The sequence below is a fragment of the Lathyrus oleraceus genome, chromosome 1 (genome assembly GCF_024323335.1).
Source record: "Lathyrus oleraceus cultivar Zhongwan6 chromosome 1, CAAS_Psat_ZW6_1.0, whole genome shotgun sequence".
NCBI classification, from domain to species: Eukaryota; Viridiplantae; Streptophyta; class Magnoliopsida; order Fabales; family Fabaceae; genus Lathyrus; species Lathyrus oleraceus.
The window spans coordinates 450,577,093-450,596,639 of record NC_066579.1 but is presented as its reverse complement, the minus strand read 5'-3'; the positions used below and the strand labels follow the sequence as shown (position 1 = coordinate 450,596,639).

The window sequence follows — 19,547 nt, the reverse complement described above, 5'->3', positions numbered from 1 at the left end:
AAGGCATTCTCTTTATTATGGTTGATTATTAAAGTCCCTGGAATAGATAGTCCGTTTAATGTATTAAGTGTGACTTAATCATGAGAACACATTAAACATAAGGACACTATTCTTAAAGTATCCATAGTCGAGCTTTAGTGTGAAGTGGGATAACATTAAAGCATTAAGACTATTATGTTTGTAGACTGTTGATCACATCTCATGGATCATGGATAAAGAGTTATCAGGTCTTAAACATAGGTATGAATATTAGGAGTAATATTTATACCGGATTGACCCGCTATGAGAATACTATATAGAAAGTTATGCAAAGTGTCATAAGTTATTCTCATGGTGATAATAGTGTATTCCACTCTTCGACCTGAAACCACTATGGACCCTAGATGTAGAGTCGAGTGCTTTATTGCTGATCCAACGTTGTCCGTAACTGGATAACCATAAAGACAGTTGATGGGTACTCCACAAAGCATGCTGAGGGACATGAGTGACCTAGATGGAATTTGCCCATCCTGCATAACAGGATAAATGTCTATGGGCCCAATATTGAACTGGACAAGGATGACACGGTCTATGCCTTGTGTTCAATATAGACATAAGGGCAAAAGGGTAATTATACACATAAGTATTATCACAGAAGGAATTGTCAGATCACATGACATTTTCGTGTCTTGGGTAGCAGTGATGTGTTGCTAGATACCGCTCACTGTTTATTATATTAAATGTGTGATTTAGTATAATTGCCAACGTCACGAAAACCTACAGGGTCACACACAAAGGACGGATTGATGAGAGATAGAGTAACTAAGGAATACCGTAAGGTACGGTGCCCTTAAGTGAGTTATAGAGCATCGTAAGGTACGATGTACTTGAGTAGAATACGAAATATGGTAAGGTACCATGAGCTTAAGTGATTTTGGGCATATTGTAAGATATGGGCCAAAATACACTTAAGTGGGCTTTTAGCTTGAAGCCCACACAAGTGGTTCTATAAATAGAACCCTTGTGCAGAAGCAAAAATTTTGCGGTTGCATTATTTTCGTTTTCTCTCTCACTCTCTCTCTCTCTCTCTCACTCAAAGCCTTCACTCGTACCAGCTAGCACTGAGATTGAAGGAACCCGTTCGTGTGGACTGAGTAGAGACGTTGTCATCGTTCAACGTTCGTGATCGCTTCGTGGATTTGCATCAAAGGTTTTGATCGTCACAAGAGATCTGCACCAAAGGTTTCAACCGTCACAAGAGGTAAATATTCTATCACTGATCATGACCATTCGTAAGGATCTCTAAAGGAGAAAATTTTAATTTCCGCTGCGCTTTGGGTCGCCAATTCTCCTTCAGTGGTATCAGAGCCACTTACGAAACCATGACTCGGATAGCTGTTTATTTTCTGTATTAATATGATTAAAAGATAGAATGAATCGATTAATTAAAAGGGTAATTAAATTTGGCATCATGAGTGTACGAGTTGGATGATTGATGTTGACTATGCTTCGGAATCCGACATTAGTATGGTGAAGCAGCGATACATCGATCGTCCATAGGTTACGCAATTGAGACCGATCAACTTATATATGATATAAGTAATCCTAATGCAAAGTACGGTATATGTGATATACTGTTTCTGTTTCATTCATTCGAACACTAAATGATTGTTTTCCTTTGAGCGATCAATGGTCATTTGCTTCGGAATCCGACATTAGTATGGTGAAGCAATGACCTGTTGATCAATCATACTGAATCAACAATCGAGGTGTGTTTAACGGTCTGAAATTGGCGCATTAGGGTTGGTGACGGCGCAATGGTTGTGCCGTCAAAGAGTTGTGAATTTAGGGCTTTTGGAACACGTCTGTTGACTGTTTCAAAGTTTGTTATTTTGGCTGCGTGAAGCTCGTGTGACGAGCGTGTTGACTGTTTCAAAGTCTGTTATTTTGGCCGCGTGAAGCTCGTGTGACGAGCGTAACAAGCGTAACAAACTGGATGTGTGACGGTCGTAACACGCCCATGACGGTCGTAACAAGGACGTGACGGTCGTCACATGCCTTGTGACGGTCGTCACACTCACAGAATTCTAGGCGTTTTTTGTTTTTGACCTGTGACGGTCGTAACGTGTCCTATGACGCTCGTCACACTCACATGGCCTGTGACGGTCGTCACACGCCTGTGACGGTCGTCACACTCACAGAGTCAAAATTTTGGGGTTTCTGATTTTGTGCCTACGCAAGAGTTGTGTTGATGCAAAAACAATGTCCATTTCAAATGAATTGTCCATTGCAAAAACAATGACCGGGCAGCGGAACCCCCGGCTAACTCTATGTAGAGTGATCGGTCGCCGAAATTTAATTTGGTTTTAATTAATTAAAGGAATTAAAATTTAATAATAACAATGTGTTTATTATTATTGCCTTGTTGTGATCAGTTATGGCCTTAGTCTTTCTTTATTTTATTTTGGGTTTTTAAATACGACCTGCGTGTCGTGCCTCTCCTTTTGATCTCTTAATGTAACTTCTTTTCTCATCTCAAACCCTCGTATGTAAAACGAGTTTCTTCTGTAATGTAATGATATGAAGAAAGAGAAGAATTCAATATCAAAGGAGAATAATGATATGAAGAAAGAGAAGAATTCAAGATCAAAGGAGGACAACCTTGAAGATCTTGCTTGGAGAAGCTTAGAGAAGAATTCAATACTAAAGGAGGACAACCTTGAAGATCTTGCTTGGAGAAGCTTAGATCGTTATTAGGTTAGCTTAGGTTCTCTCATTGGCTTGGGAGAACAATTGCGCTAGGGGCCATAACTGTTTCATTGTGTATGTATGTTGATGCATGTGAATGTATGTTGATGCATGTGAGAGACGATTTATATGATAAATAAGCCGGTGAGATCATAACAATTGCAATTCCCTCAAACTAAAATATTAAGTTTATGCTTTCCAAGTTTTAGCACTCATCAAGACTAGTATCGAATAATGTAGGTTTCGCCAAAGCGAGGTGCATGTTCTATATTGGTAAGGTGCGATGGGATAATTGTAATATCCAACTGCTAAAACAATGGGTCAAACTTAACTAAACAAATTATGATGATATTATATGTGTTTGCTTTCCAAGTTTTAGCACTCATCAAGACTAGTATCGGATAATGTAGGTTTCGCCAAAGCGAGGTGCATGTTCTATATTAGTAAGGTGCGATGGGATGATTGTAATATCCAACTGCTAAGACAATGGGTCAAACTTAATTATAATAATATCATATATGTTTTAGAAGCAAGAGTTGGGAATAATCCATATGATGGATTGGAATAAGGAGTTATTCACCCAACTGAAATTTTCGAGAGTTGTATGAGATACAACTGGAAGGAGTTCCTACCTAAATAACCTAGTTTTGTGTAATCCGCCTACGCGGACTTAGAACGAAGTGAAATATGGATCTCGACCCACTAGAAAATCTTCCAACGGGATTTTCCGAATCAAATGATGAGGGTCATTTGTTTTGAGTAAAATAGTGGGAGCATATTTGATTAAAGGCCAAATTAAATATGTCAATGATACTTATATTTTCTTAATCCTTATGTAGATAACCATGACAGCAAACACCTCTAACAACATCTTGCGATCAATCCTTGATAAGGAAAAATTGTCTGGGACAAATTTTCTGGATTGGCACCGAAACCTGAGGATTGTCCTCAAACATGATAAAAAGCTGTAGGTCTTGGAGACACCTGTTCCTGAAGATGAACCTCCTAGTTCTGCACCTAAGGCAGAAAGAGATGCTTATAAGAAGCATGTCGATGATGCCAATGAAACTGCTTGTCTCATGCTGGCCACCATGAACTCAGAATTGCAAAAGCAACATGAGAACATGTCAGCGTTCGATATGATTGAACACCTGAAGATGCTCTATCAAGAGCAAGCAAGGCATGAGAGGTTTGAAGTTTCAAAAGCCCTTTTTCAAAGAAAGTTAGCTGAGGGAGCCCCTGTAGGTCCCCATGTACTCAAGATGATTGGGTATGTGGAAAACCTTGAGAGATTGGGTTTTCCCCTCGAAAAGGAACTTGCAACTGATTTGATCTTGCAATCGTTGCCAGATAGTTTCAGTCAATTTGTCCTAAATTTCAATATGAATGATATGGACAAATCTCTTCCTGAACTGCTCGCCATGTTAAGAACTGCCGAGCAGAATCTGAAGTCAAAAGGGAAGTCCATTCTGATGATCGGAAAGAGACAGAACAAAAGGCCCACTAAGCATGGTGATAAAGGGAAGGGCAAGGAAGTTGCCAAACCCAAACCCACCGTTGATGCTTTGAAGCCTAATGGAGGCATAGCAAAAGAAGGCACCTGCTTCCATTGCGGTAAGACCGGACACTGGAAGAGAAGCTGCCCAAAGTACCTGGAAGATAAGAAGAATGAAGTAGAGACTTCAACTTCAGGTATTTTTGTTATTAATTCATCTACTTCTGCATCATGGGTATTAGATACTGGATGCGGTTCTCACACTTGTACAAATGTGCAGGGGCTGAAAGGGAGTAGAGATTTGGCAAAAGGTGAAGTTGACCTACGAGTTGGCAATGGAGCAAAGGTTGCTACTTTAGCCGTAGGATCTTATTAACTTTACCTAGTGGTTTTATAATTCAGTTAGAGAACTGTTATTATGTATCTGCAACTAGCAGGAATATTATTTCCATTTCTTGTTTGGACAAGTTTGGTTTTTCATTTATAATAAAGAACAATTGTTGCTCAATTTATTTGAATGATATATTCTATGCTACTGCACAAGTGAGCAATGGACTATATGTCCTTGATCTCATAATGCCAACTTATAACATTAATACTAAAAGGATGAAACCTAATGAGTTAAATCCATGATGAGTCACATTGATCTTCCAAACTCCGTTTGCGGACATGCACTATTGACAACAGCTTACACACTTAACCGTGTTCCATCCAAAAGGGTTGATAAGACACCATATGAGATATGAAGTGGTAAGAGACCACCTATGTCTTACATAAGGATTTGGGGTTGCGAGGTTTATGTGAAACGACAAATTTCAACTAAGCTTGAGCCCAAATCTGACAAATGCTTATTTGTGGGGTATCCTAAATAAACAAGAGGGTATTACTTCTACAATCCTTCTGAGGGCAAAGTGTTTGTCGCTCGAATTGGAGTTTTCCTAGAAAATAATTTTATTTCCAAAGGAACCAGTGGGAGGAAAATAGAGCTTGAAGAAATTCAAGAATCACAAAGCATCGACACACCTATGGAGGAATTGGAGCAGGAAACACAATTAGTTGTGTAAGAGCAACCTGCTCAAGTAGAACAATACCAGTGTAGGTCAGGCAGGATACGTCACCTACCTAAGATATATGGATCAAGGTGATGTATTACTCATGGATCAAGATGAGCCTGTGACCTACTCATGGAATCTTTGTTTTGATGAAACAGTAAAACAATATGGATTCATCAAGAACGAAGATGAGTCTTGTGTCTACAAGAAGGTTAGTGGGAGCATGATCGTGTTCCTGGTATTATATGTAGATGACATATTATTTATTGGAAACGATATCCCTACCCTGCAACAAGTAAAGTCTTGGATAGGGAAATGCTTTTCTACGAAGGACCTAGGTGAAGCAGCCTATATATTAGGAAACAGAATCTATAGAGATAGATCATAAAATGCTTGGCCTAAGTCAGAGTACATAGACAAGGTGCTGAGACGCTTTAATATGAATGATTTCAATGGTTATGTGTTTTGCTGAAATGGTGGCACTGTGAGTTTGAAAATTTCAAAGCAAGATACAGTTGCTGATTCTACAACCGAGGCCGAGTATATTGCTGCCTCAAATGCAGAAAAGGGAGTTGTTTGGATCAAAAAGTTCATTAGTGAACTTGGCATAGTCCCTAGCATTGTGGATCCCATTGGTCTCTATTATGATAACAATGGTGCTATCGCACAAGCCAAGGAGCCTAGATCTCACCAACGATTCAAACACATACTTAGGCGTTATCATCTCATTCGAGAGATAATAGATAGAGGAGATGTGAAAATATGTAAAGTACCTACACTTGACAATATAGTTGACCCACTGACAAAGCCTCTTGCGCAGCAGAAGCATGATGGCCATACTAGATCAATGGGCATACGGGGTATGCCTGATTGGCTCTAGTGCTAGTGGGAGATTGTTGGTGTAAGCCCTAGAGGCCAATACATTTTGGTACTTGTATCGAATAATAAAAGGCATTCTCTTTATTATGATTGATTAATAAAGTCCCTGGAATAGATAGTCCGTTTAATGTATTAAGTGTGACTTAATCATGAGAACACATTAAACATAAGGACATTATTCTTAAAGTATCCATAGTCGAGCTTTAGTGTGAAGTGGGATAACATTAAAGCATTAAGACTATTATGTTTGTAGACTGTTGATCACATCTCATGGATCATGGATAAAGAGTTATCAGGTCTTAAACATAGGTATGAATATTAGGAGTAATATTTATACCGGATTGACCCGCTATGAGAATACTATATAGAAAGTTATACAAAGTGTCATAAGTTATTCTCATGGTGATAATAGTGTATTCCACTCTTCGACCTGAAACCACTATGGACCCTAGATGTAGAGTCGAGTGCTTTATTGCTGATCCAACGTTGTCCGTAACTGGATAACCATAAAGACAGTTGATGGGTACTCCACAAAGCATGCTGAGGGACATGAGTGACCTAGATGGAATTTGCCCATCCTGCATAACAGGATAAATGTCTATGGGCCCAATATTGAACTGGACAAGGATGACACGGTCTATGCCTTGTGTTCAATATAGACATAAGGGCAAAAGGGTAATTATACACATAAGTATTATCACAGAAGGAATTGTCAGATCACATGACATTTTCGTGTCTTGGGTAGCAGTGATGTGTTGCTAGATACCGCTCACTGTTTATTATATTAAATGTGTGATTTAGTATAATTGCCAACGTCACGAAAACCTACAGGGTCACACACAAAGGACGGATTGATGAGAGATAGAGTAACTAAGGAATACCGTAAGGTACGGTGCCCTTAAGTGAGTTATAGAGCATCGTAAGGTACGATGTACTTGAGTAGAATACGAAATATGGTAAGGTAGCTTAAGTGATTTTGGGCATATTGTAAGATATGGGCCAAAATACACTTAAGTGGGCTTTTAGCTTGAAGCCCACACAAGTGGTTCTATAAATAGAACCCTTGTGCAGAAGCAAAAATTTTGCGGTTGCATTATTTTCGTTTTCTCTCTCACTCTCTCTCTCTCTCTCACTCAAAGCCTTCACTCGTACCAGCTAGCACTGAGATTGAAGGAACCCGTTCGTGTGGACTGAGTAGAGACGTTGTCATCGTTCAACGTTCGTGATCGCTTCGTGGATTTGCATCAAAGGTTTTGATCGTCACAAGAGATCTGCACCAAAGGTTTCAACCGTCACAAGAGGTAAATATTCTATCACTGATCATGACCATTCGTAAGGATCTCTAAAGGAGAAAATTTTAATTTCCGCTGCGCTTTGGGTCGCCAATTCTCCTTCATAATTACAGGTCCAAATTATGAACAACTTATAACAGAGTAACAATTACAGGTCCAACTTATAACAGAGTAACAATTACAGGTCCAAAATGTATTACAATACCAGAGTAGCAATTACATGTCCAACTTATAACAGAGTAGCAATACCAACAACTTGAACAATACCAGTAATTTCATTCAAAATGTATTACAATCCACATTATACCATTATATCAAACAACATAAGAACATAACCTAAAACCTAATCAACCTACAACCTATTTCATCAATGTTGTCCCAACAAACTAAAAAACATAACAAACAACAACATCCAGTTTATCTTCAACTGTTTCTTCAACATCTTCACTTTCATCTTCAATTCTTCCTATTTTGCTTTGTACAATTTAACCGTCGTCTTCTCTTCATTTATGTTATTTAATAATGAAGAGAATAATATTTTTGCCCTAGGACTCAACTTCTCATCCAACCAAACAAAGTGACTGCATTTCTGGTAACCTTGAATTTATAAGCATCAGTGGAGATGAAGTTGAATACATCCCATCGAATATCAGAGCATTAACATTGAATACATAAACATTAATGGAGAAACTTATACATATCTTATACATACCTTATACATCCCAGATCCATAGAAACGACGATCTGGGTTAGCATCCGTAATGGAACATCCATACCACACTTGCATATGTACCTCGAATGATTTGAAGATCTGCTTCAGTGTCTAAAAACAGTCTGATTCGACATCTTCAATAGAAACGACGAGCTGAGATTTGAACGATTTTGTTTTTAATCTGGAAAAGATGCTGATATATGATTTTTAGGGAGATGATGGAGGAGAGAAGAAGAAAACAAAACACAATGGAGAGAAGAAGACAAAGCTGCTTTTATAAATTGTTTTTATATTTTAAAAAATATTTTTAATATTTTCTAAATTAAAATATCCATGTGGATATTAAAATATCATGAATGGTTGACATGGATCCAAATAATATATGCTACATCATTTAAGAGATCAAAAGAACTGATTTTGTAATAGGGGTCAATTATTTAAAACACCCAAATTAGGGGACCAAAAGTGAATTTAAGTCTTTTTTTAAAAAAAAAATTGATACTTTAAGTTATCAAACGTGTGCACCGTTACCCTTTTTTAACAGAGTGAAAGTGTTAATTGTGGATGCAATTATTTTGAGTAGTATAAAAATGATGAAGTGAAACCATAAATATAAAAGTCACATATTTCTAAATGTGAGAAAAAAGATGTAGAAATCACTCTAAAGAACCAAATTGTTATAAAAAAAACTTAAAGGACTAATCTATTATAAAAAATAAATTAAATGACCTTTGATGTGATTTGGCCTAAAATAAAACAATCTCATAAATATTTAATATATTAAATCATCATAAATAAATAAATAATAAAATACATAATAAAATAAATAGTGTGAGTTCATAGTGAATATTAGTGTCCCATTATTCGATCTGTCCCCATATTTTATAATTGAACGAAAGCCAAACCTAAATCTAGTCAAAATGGATTTTCTCCGTCAAATTCGGAAAGGATTCCGGTGGGTATCCACATATAAGAGTTGTTGACATGCCTAATGCTAATACACCCCCACTTAAAAATTAGAAGGTGCACATTAGCATGATACACATCTGTGTTTGAAATATATGGAAAACTATTGATCAAAGAATAATCTTGCTGTTAGAGGTGTATCTAACAGAACTCTGTCAAGTAGTCTTAGCTGCAATACATAAAAGGTAATGATTGATACTTGTATTCATAACACAAAAAATACAGTTTATGAAATGCTTCTATTTTCTCTGCATAAGATATTGTAAACCATTCTCTCAATGGAAGATTCACCGAAATCCATCTTTACCATGGTATTATTCGCTAATTTTGTTCATCTACGCTTCCCTAAACCTAATCCCTTTGCTGCTCCTTCATCCCTGCAAAGCACCCCCAATCTCGACTGAATCAAGGTGCAGCAATGGCATCCACGAAAAATCAAGCTTCAGTTGTCGGAGAACAAACGCAGTCTCAACCAATTCCGTCAATTTTCGCGTCTTCGAGCTCAAATTCTTAGATTGCGTTTGGACCGAAGCTTTCAATTAAACTACAAGAAAATAGATATCTACTTTGATTAAAAAAAATGGGAGAATAATGACGATTTTATTAGGATGGTTTTGTAAATCGTCACAATTAACGTGAATTACGGCGGTTTATATAAACGCCTTTATTATTCGTAGATTACGGCTGTTATAACCGCCAATTTCAATAAAATTTAATTCTACAATTCACATGTAAATAGTGATAGCCATATCACTCTCAAATTTGTTTCTAATCAGTTTAGTCGCACTTTATACATCACATTACCTCCCTCATTTTCTACATTTTAGTTCTTTTCTTTTGTGTCAAAACTCGTGGATCTTGATTTGTGAACTTGTTTTTTCTGTATGTGTCTCAACAAGTTAGATCTTCCATGAACTGGATAACTTTTTTTTTGACATTACAGTCCTTCAGTGGAATGCTAGTCAGAGCTGCTAGTTAAGGAGGAAATTAATGTAATCAAAATTTTCTATTTGTACCATATATTGATAATTGTTGGCTTAAATATGATAAATCCAATTCAAATCGTTCAAGATTGGACACATGCAAAAAAATATGAGAAAACATTAGAAACACGGTTCCCTGTTACTTGTTGTCACAAGGGTCATCTTGTAGGTAGGTATTGCAAGGTGAGATTTTAGTGTATATCAATAATGTTGCTTGATGGAATTCCATGTTATTGCACGGAGGAAACTCATAATGCTATAATTTACTGTTTTACTTTTCATACTCATGCTTTATGGCAGATGAACTTACAATGATAAATTATGGCTTGATTTTTCTATTTTGATTTGAAGCGTTGGAATAATGGGAAAATCTTGTCTTTGTAAGTTTTAGTTTAGTGATATATTGAAGTTTTCTTTTCACTCGGATTGGATTCTATCAATTTAAAGTTGGGCTAGTGAGGACGTGACATCAATTTTGTTTTGAAAAGTCTGAAAATTATGACCACCATAATAGTACTTCTTTAACCGCCCTAATGTTTCAATTTTTGTTTTGTAGTGTTTGAAATCAACAAGTGGAAGGAGTAATCTTGACACAAAAGATGCAACGAATGGTCGTCAATCCTCAAATTCCTCAGAAGTTCAAAACGGATTAAGATCGAATGATAAGTACGCTCTCTGAAGAATATGAAGCTTGTCTGGTCCAAGATCAAGTTGTGCTCATATGGTTGCTTTCCACCGTTTATGAGTCTGTTTTACCTCGAGTCCTCTCCTAAAAACATGCATTCAAAGTCTGGTACATGATCCACAAGTTCTTTATGCTCAGCTCAAAGTAAGGGTTTGACAGCTACAAGTGGAACTAAAATCGACGAAGAAAGGCAAGAAATCCAATTCTGAGTTTGTACTAAGAATCAAGGCTATTGCGAATACTCTTTTAGCAGTGGGAGATTCAATTTCTGAACAAGATCAAATAGACTCAATTCTTGATGGTCTTCTTGAAGAGTACAATCCCTTCGTAATGCAAATGTATGAAAGCACAAAGCCTTCATCCCTATGTGATGTAGAAGCACAACTCTATGTTCAAGAAGCACAAGTAGATAAGTTCAGACAAGAACTTTCCATATCCATAGTAGCGGCAAACCTAGCTAATACAAGTCAAGAAACAACTAGCTCCAGAGGAGCATTTTCTGGAAATCATGGCAGGGGAGCTTGTTACACTAGAGGTCTTGCTTGTGGTCGGGGACGAGCTACATCAGGAAATCGTCCAACATGCCAATCATGTGACAAGTATGGGCACTCAATCACTGATTGCTGGCATAGGTTTGATGAAACCTTTAGGCCACACAACCCCTCAAGCTCCCAAACCAGTGTTGTGAATGAATCTACTACAAAATATGAGAAATCAAAAGCTTCCAGCCAAAAAACTCAGGCTTACACTCAAGAATACTCACTTCCATCTGAATTGGAATCATAGGCCTGATTCGCTGATTCAGGTGCTTCTCACCATCTCACACCTTATGCTTCTTATTTACACAATTTAAAGAGTTATATAGGTTCTAACAAAATGTATGTTGGAAATGATCACACCCTTACCATAAAATCCACAGGTTCAACTTGTTTTCACTATAATGTTGCACCTCATAAACTATTATGGTTGGCAAGTGTTTTATTAAATCCCAGGATTCTAAGTAAACTCAATTTGAGGGCTACCTTGATGACATTGGTTTATACTGCTTTCTCAAGCTACCCTTGGAGCTGTCAAGATCAAAAGGCATGAATAATAGCTTATGTATTCCCACTAGTATACAAAGCTGCCCTATTTCTAATTCTACTATAGTTGAGCCTAATAATGTTCACTCTAGTTTCTTATGGCATAGTTGTCTTGGTCATGCTAATTTCAATACTGTTAGACAAATACTAAAATTGTGTAATACAGCTACTCCAAATAAAGTTGTTTCTTTTGCTTGTAAGTCTTGTAATCTTGAAAAGGCTCATAGAATTATTCATTCTCCATTGTCTACTACTTGTGTGGTCCCTCACCTCAACCTTCTAGCTCCGGGTTTAGATATTATGCGGCCTTTGTAGATGGTTATACTAGGTACACATTGTTATACTTTCTAAAGATTTTCTGAAACACTTCAAGTCTTCAAATTATTTCACATGTTTGTTAAGACTCAATTCCATACAACAATCTGACTTTGGAGGTGAGTATAGACCATTCACAAAGTACCTAGCTGAGTTAGGCATAAACCATATACTAACTTTCCCTCGCACATCTAATCAAAATTGGATATTGGAAATAAAACATAAACTTGTCGTTGAAATGGGCCTTACACTGTTAACCCATGCATATATCCCTCTCACCTTTTGGGACCAAAGTTTTTCTACCTCTGCTTACCTAATCAATAGACTTCCCTATCCTAATTCACCAAATTTCAACTCACCATTTTATGCTCTATATGGGAAAGAACCTAACTACAAGTCTCTAAAGGTTTTTGGGTGCTTTTGTTTTCCTTTACTAAGACCCTACAACAAGCATAAACTTCAATTTAGAAGTTCTCTCCTCAACACAAGGGTTTCAAGTACATAAGTAAAGAGGAAAAGTATATATTTCTAAGGATGTGAGGTTTCATGAACATGACTTTCCCCTCTCAAATATGTTTCCTAATAAATATGTATCCAGCTGTACCAAAAGCTCCAAGACCACACTAGGCTCAACACAAAACCTTCACTCCTCTAAATCAGTAAAACATTTCTCTTTCTTCATGACTAATGAAAAAGAAAACACACTATATCTTCTGTCTTCATGTGATTTTCTTTTGGCGTTTTTAATGATTAATTATTTACAGAAACAATGTTATAATTATATTAGTACATGTTCTTGAACTATAACATAAAATGTATTTTTTTAAACAATTTTCTAGATAAAACATTTTTAGAAAAAAAACTTTTGGACTTTTTCGTCTTAAAAAAACAACATTTTAGGAAAAAAATGGAATACACCTCTTTAAACGAAATTTAGAAAACTTTTTAAAAGAAATTCATTTTAATGATCATTGTATCAAAATAAATAAATAAATAATCAATTTAACAATTTAACAATTAATTTTTTAACAATATTATTTGTGTTGAATTGTTTTAGAAAGTTGTTTCGTTAAAAAAGAGAAAGAAGTTTTTATATCTTGTATTTCAAGAAAATGATAATAATTTTTTTATAGAAATTTGTTTTTGAAAATATTTTATACTATAATAAAAATATACTAACATATCTATAAAATTAATTTTACCAAAATTGATTATTAAAATATAAAACAATCACATGAATGACAAAATATTTTTTTCTTTCATTTTTGCTACAAAGATAGAAAAAATTAATATTACATTAGTAATGTTAAACTAATTTAATTATGAAGAAAAAGAATGTTTTTTATTAGTTCAATTAAAGAGATGTATCATGTTAATTGATAGGATCATCGAATTAATTTTAGGCAATTTAATTATTAAAGTTAGAAGTAGAATTATATTAGTTGGACTTTTGTTGTTTAGTTGAGTTTTTCAATCATTGGACATTTATTCTATATCCATTAGTAATATTATATATATACACTCACTAAGAGATAGAAAATTATCAAATGAATGGATTATTTTTAGATAGCTTTATTTATCTTTTTATTTCTTACTTTCTCTATTTTTTAGGGTTCTAGCAATTAGCATCCTAATATTAATGCACATCTTTTAATTTGAGTATATATATATATATATATATATATATATATATATATATATATATATATATATATATATATATATATATATATATATATATATATATATATATATATATATATATATATATATATATATATATATATATATATATATATATATATATATATATATATATATATATATATATATATATATATATATATAAAAGTAATGTTAATGCACATTTAAATTAGAAGGTGTACATTAATTAACATGATCAACAATGTTATTCCTACATCTATTTTGAGATCAAATATTTATGTCGTATATCCGGTTGATTGCATAAATACGGTGAATAATGTATTTTAAAATAAAAAATATATATTCATGAACAATTCACATGAACAATGACTATGAACAATGTACATGAACAATGACTTAAAATACTGAAAATAAATTGATTAATTAAATGTAAAAAGTTGGTTAATGAAGTGACAAAATTGATTAATAAACGTTCAGATATTAAAAATGATTTTTAACGATAGATCAAAGTTGATTAATAGAAAGTAAAAAGTTGGTTAATGAAGCTATGAAATTGGTTAATGAACGTTTAGATACATGGACGGAGGTAGGGGTGTTCGCGGTGCGGTTTGAGTGGTTTTTGCGATAAAAATCACCCGAACCGCAAGAGAAAAAAGCATGCGGTTCGGTTTGGTTCGGTTGACTTTTAGAAATAAAATCAAATCAAACCAAACCAAATCAATGCGGTTTGGGTTGGTTCGGTTGGTTCAGTTTTTTATAATATTTTTATTGAGCCATATATACACCTATAAATAGCGACATAACTTTGTGTTTAGTCATTCATATATTACTAAATAACATCAAAATTCATCATATTTAGACAAAAACGTTTCATTCAATATACAAAAAACCAGATTAAACAAAAGTGGAATAAAAGTCAAATATAAATAGTAGCATAAAATAATATCAAAGATATTATAATAAAACATAAAAAAAACATATGAGATGAGAGATTTGAGAAGATGAAAAAAAGAACATAAGAGATGCGAGATTGAGAAGAAAAGTGCAATAAAAACGTAATTGGAAGAGAAAATAGTAACATAAAAGATAAAAAAGAAAGAACATAATAGAGGACTTATTAGAGTAGAATAAGCGAGACATACATGGAAAAGAAAATGAGAAGAATGTGTGATACTACTATGAGAGATTTAAGAAGGTTGAAATTGAAACCCTAAGTGTGATTAAGAGAAAATCGTTTGTAATTGTAAGGTTAAGGCATACTAGGTTTGAGGTTTGGGTTGGATGTGGGATAAATGAACTTTGGGTTGTAACATAATGCGGCTTGGTTTGGTTTAGTTTGGTTTGCAAAATACAAATCGCAAACCAAACCAAACTGTGCGGTTTTAGTAAAAAATGACCCAAACGAATCCGAACCAAATGCGGTTTTTTGCGGTTTCGATTTGGTTTGGTTTGATTTGCGATTTTCTATTGGGTTGGTTTGGTTTTGAACACCCCTAGACGGAGGTATTAAGAAGAAAGAGTGAGCCAATGCCTCCACCATATTTTTATTTGATTAATATTTAATAATATATTAATAATTTAATATCCTAAAAATTAGGAAGAAAAATTAATAATGTACCCACTTAATAAAATGATTCGGAGTATCACAGACTAACACACATCCATATGCATTTAAAATAAATTAAATTCTTTAAATAAAATTAAAAAATTTAACTCCTATTTTTTTCATATTCCTATTAATCCTCTTTTACTCTTTCCAAATAGAAACAAACCACTTTTTATATTCTTCTTTCTCTCACTCCTTATTCTCTCACTACAAAGTGTCTTTCTGTTTCTAACTTCTTCTCCAGTGTTGATCTATTAAAAGGTAAATTTTTTAATTTTAATCTTTATGAATTTATAATTTATTTTTATTATTGTAGTAAGAGTAAAAAATATATTATTACTTTATTAAGCTTGAGATTGTGTTAATGGCAGAAAATCTATTTTTAGAGTTTTGTAGTGTTTGTTTGAAATTATTGTGTTTGTATCAATTTTATAGTATTATTAGGAATTTTCTGAATATGATTTTAATTGTGATTTTTTGTTTTGTTTTTAGTAATAAGCAATGGAAAAATATTTCAAAAGAAAAGTAACAGAGCAATCATCAACTCCTAATCCTCAAACACCTAATGAACGTCGAAGCCCCAAACTGGATCCTCCCATGAAAAAAAGGTTTTTGCAGTTTGAATTGGAAAAACTTCCTAACGATTCCGGTTTAAGGCCAAAAATGTCAGATTATCATCCAAGTGATAGAGATGAAATTAGAAGATATTATTTGCAAAAGGATCCTTGTCAACCAAAAGAAATTATTTTTCCACAAAGAAAATTTGGAGATACCTTTCGTAAGTTCAATTCGGATTGGTATTTAAAATATGGTAGTTGGTTGGAATATAGTCAAAGTGAAGATGCTGCATATTGTTTATGTTGTTATCTTATGAGGTCACATCTTGAAGAACATAAAGGTTGCGATGATGCCTTTATAACAGAAGGCTTTACAAATTGGAAAAAAAAGTGAAAGGTTTCAAGTTCATCTTGGATATGTAAATAGCTCTCATAATCAAGCATGGAGAAATTGTCAAGCTCTAATGAAACAAAAGCAACACATTGAAGGTGTCTTATGTAAACAATCCAATCAAGTTAAAGAGGACTATCGAATTCATTTGACATGTATAATTGATTGCATTCGATATTTATTAGCACAAGGTTTAGCTTTTCGTGGTAATGATGAGTCAATTTCATCCAGAAATAAGGGGAATTTTCTTAAACTTATGAATTTTCTTGTTAACCATAATGAAGATATTTATAAAGTTTGGAAAAATTATCGTGGAAATCTTAAGTTAACATCTCCTGATATTCAAAAGGATATTGTTAAAACTGCGGCAACGGTCACTACTCAAGTTATACTGGATGATCTTGGAGATGATTTATTTGCTATTTTAATTGATGAATCTCGTGATATCTCAGTGAAGGAGCAAATGGTTGTGGTTATACGTTATGTAAATAATGAAGGAAAACTTATTGAGCGTTTTCTTGGTGTTGTTCATGTTTCAAATACTAGTGCTCTAACATTGAAATCGGGTTTGGAGTCATTATTTGCAAAATATGGATTAAGTTTGTCAAGGATACGTGGACAAGGCTATGATGGAGCAAGTAATATACAAGGTGAATACAATGGTCTAAAAAGCTTAATTTTTAAAGAGAATTGTTCTGCATTTTTTATTCATTGTTTTGCCCATCAACTCCAATTAGCTCTTGTGACATTAGCAAAAAACATTCTAAAATTGCTTTATTTTTTAATTTGGTTGCTACTTTGTATAATGTTGTTGGAGAATCATGTAAGCGCCAAGATATTCTTCGTGAAAGTCAAGCTACAAAGGTGAAACAAGCATTGGAACATGGAGAAATCTCTAGTGGGTGTGGCTTGAATCAAGAAATGACAATTAAGAAGGCGGGGGAAACAAGATGGGGCTCACATTATGGTACATTACTTAGTATAGTTTCTCTATTCTCTTCTATGATTGATGTGCTAGAAATGGTTGAGGAAGACGGAACAAATTTAGATAAAAAAGGTGAAGTACTAATGCTGATGAATTATATGCAATCTTTTGAATTTATTTTCATCTTGCACTTGATGAAAATAGTTTTAGGAATTACACATGATTTATCTCAAGCATTACAAAGAAGTGATCAAGATATTGTAGATGCTATGAAGTTAGTAAAAATGTCCAAAATAAGGCTACAAACTATAAGAGATAATGGTTGAGATTCTTTGTTGAATGATGTTTCATTATTTTGTGAGCATAATGATATTGACATTCCAGATATGGATGACACTTTTCAACCGACACAAAAAAAGTCAAAGAGAAAACTGGAGAAGGTATCTAATTTACACCATTTTCAAGTTGAATTGTTTTATGAAGTGATTGATCGACAACTTCAAGAGTTGAACAATCGTTTTACAGAAGTGAATACTGAGTTGCTCCTTTGTGTAGCTTGTTTAAGTCCAAGAGATTCATTTTCTGCATTTGATAAGGAGAGGTCGATTCGTTTAGCTCAATTTTATCCTTCAGAGTTTTCTCAAGTTGAATTATTGACACTAGATTGTCAGCTTGAAAACTATTTCTTAGATGTATGCTCTAACAATGAATTTTCAGAATTAGAGGGGATTGGTGATCTTTCTATCAAGCTCGTAGAGACCAAAAAACATGTTGTGTATCTGTTGATATATTTGCTTTTAAAGTTATCTCTGATATTACCGGTGGCAACTGCAACAGCTGAAAGAGTTTTCTCTGCTATGAATATTATCAAGAATCGAATGCGAAATCGCATGGGTGATGATTGGTTAAATGATTGCTTAGTTACTTACATTGAGAGAGATATTTTTGTTGATGTTGAAAATGAGAAAATCATTCAACATTTTCAGAACATGAAAAATCGTAGAGAACAATTATAATTTATATTTATATTTTTGAAAATGAAATGTTATATTTATATTGACCCCACTACTCAAAATTTCTGGCTTTGTCCCTGTTTAGATGTTAAAAATATTTTTGAGCAACCGCCAAAGTTAATTAATACAAATTATGAAATTGGTTAATAAACGTATAGATAATAATAAAAACAAAATTTATATAGTTTTTAAAAATAATTTATTATTATAATATTTTACTATTCACCATATTGATGAACAATAAAATACGGTGGAAGTGTATATTGTAGTGTAAGAATAACATTTTTCTTAACATGATACATCTATTTAATTGAACCAATAAAAACCATTCTCTTTAATTGACACGTTAGTTCAAAATAGACATGCTATTAACTTTTAATGTAAAAATATATCGAAGAGATTAAAATTGTTTTTTTTACCGTGGAAAAAAAAAGATAAAAACTGTTTTGGACCACCCACACGGCGTTGTTCGGGGGAATTGACTTATGGTTTCTACAAGTTTTCACAATCACAACTCTTCTAGTAGAAGTTCTGATATCTTACGTTAGAAGTCAAGTCTCCTTCATCCAAAGCACATACGTGTGTTCTTGATTGTTTTCTCCAAATTCAACCTCCTCTCAAATAGTTCTCCTTCGAACTCATCAACAATAGTGGCTTTCAAAGGTACTCGCTCCGCCATTCAACGACAAGATACTAAAGTGACCAAAGATCCACCACTTCTCCCTGAAAGAGTAGATGATCAAGTTTTGTTAACATCTCACTCCATTCCTTTATAGCAAGACCCCGTCCAATTTAGGGCAAGTCAGAGAGTATTTCAGCCTCTTTCATTCCTCAGATCCACGTCACAATTTCACAAAGACAAACCTTTGTTCAGACCTCCATCAGTTCCTGCAATGCTTGGACAAGAAATGCTTCTAGGTTTTCAACTGAAAAAAGCTAATTGTGACACACAAAGAGCTATTTATCTACTGAAAATTAGAACATGGTACAACAACATAAGTCTCAGGCCTTGGTGGAAAGATTGGAGAGAGTCTATTGTTAGTCTGAAAATCTTAGCCGAAGAAAGTCAACGAAAAATGATAGTAATTACGTTAAAAAATGCTAAGTGTTAAGAGTTTAATTCAAATTTATAAAAATCTTTTATAGCGTAATAAAAATATACTAACATGTCTATTAAATTAATTTTACAAGAATTGATTATT

The 19,547-nt window shown here is 34.0% G+C and overlaps 1 pseudogene; it reads left to right on the top strand.

Moving 5' to 3' along the window:
• Positions 1-15,960: 15,960 nt before the first annotated feature.
• LOC127115253 (uncharacterized) lies at positions 15,961-18,392 on the top strand (annotated as a pseudogene).
• The last annotated feature ends 1,155 nt before the right edge of the window (positions 18,393-19,547 follow it).